We start from the raw sequence: 1,047 nt of genomic DNA, 5'->3' as shown, positions 1-1,047 counted from the left end.
GGGGGGGTATCAGCATTTAAACTAGCCCAGTACATAGAAGCCTTATTCCTACGAGGAATAAGATATGTCATGTTGAGACATTAAAAAAACCCAAACCAACCATTAAAAATATGACGAAGCATAATTTTATCTTTTAAAAAACTCAAAAATACCCCTTGCCCCCCCCCACCCCAAGAAAAAAGGAAGCTATGAAAATCATGAAAAGAATTATACATCAAACCATAATGAAATACATTTAGATCTAAATAATTTCTTTTAAAAGAGTGCGTTTCGACATATACTTCTCATTGAATGCATTTTTACTCCCATCAATGTTAACAATTGTAGATTATATTTCTTTTCATTTTTATGCTTCTGAAAGCCACGTGTGAAGTGGGCAATTATTGCATACAAAAGAACTAGACCAAAATATAATTTTGTCTTGGAATTTCCTAACGGCTCGCTGGGATTTCATGAGACGGGCAAAAAAGTTTTTACGTGTCTAAAAGAGGATCAGTGGCATCCACTTTAGTGAACTGTGACCCTGGAAGTCTAAGATCGTGTTAGTGAAGTATGTGTGTGTGTTGGGGTGGGGTGGGGGTGGGGATTCGTAAGCTAATGCCGAGGAGTATTGGTTATCTTAACCTGCGAGGTGATTTGTAGCTTTTCGTCAACAAACCTACAGGGTTTTTTTTAAAGACGCAGAGACAAGAGCACACAGTCAAAAATATGAACGATCTCAGCTTTTAGACACATTAGAATAATAGTGCTAACATATTTCCATCACCATCACCATCACCATCACCATCACCATCACCATCACCATCACCATCACCATCACCATCACCACCACCATCTCTATCACCACCTCCACCACCACCACCAACAATACAAACATCACCACTACTACTTCCATTAGCAACGTCACCGTCACCGTCACCACCACAACCACTACTATATCACCATCACTCCATCACCGCATCACCACCACCACCACCACCACCACCACCATCACCATCATCATCATCATCATCATCATCATCATCATCATAATCATCATCATCATCA

Source organism: Aplysia californica, unplaced genomic scaffold (genome assembly GCF_000002075.1).
Source record: "Aplysia californica isolate F4 #8 unplaced genomic scaffold, AplCal3.0 scaffold00531, whole genome shotgun sequence".
NCBI lineage: Eukaryota > Metazoa > Mollusca > Gastropoda > Aplysiida > Aplysiidae > Aplysia > Aplysia californica.
This window is presented reverse-complemented; position numbering follows the sequence as displayed.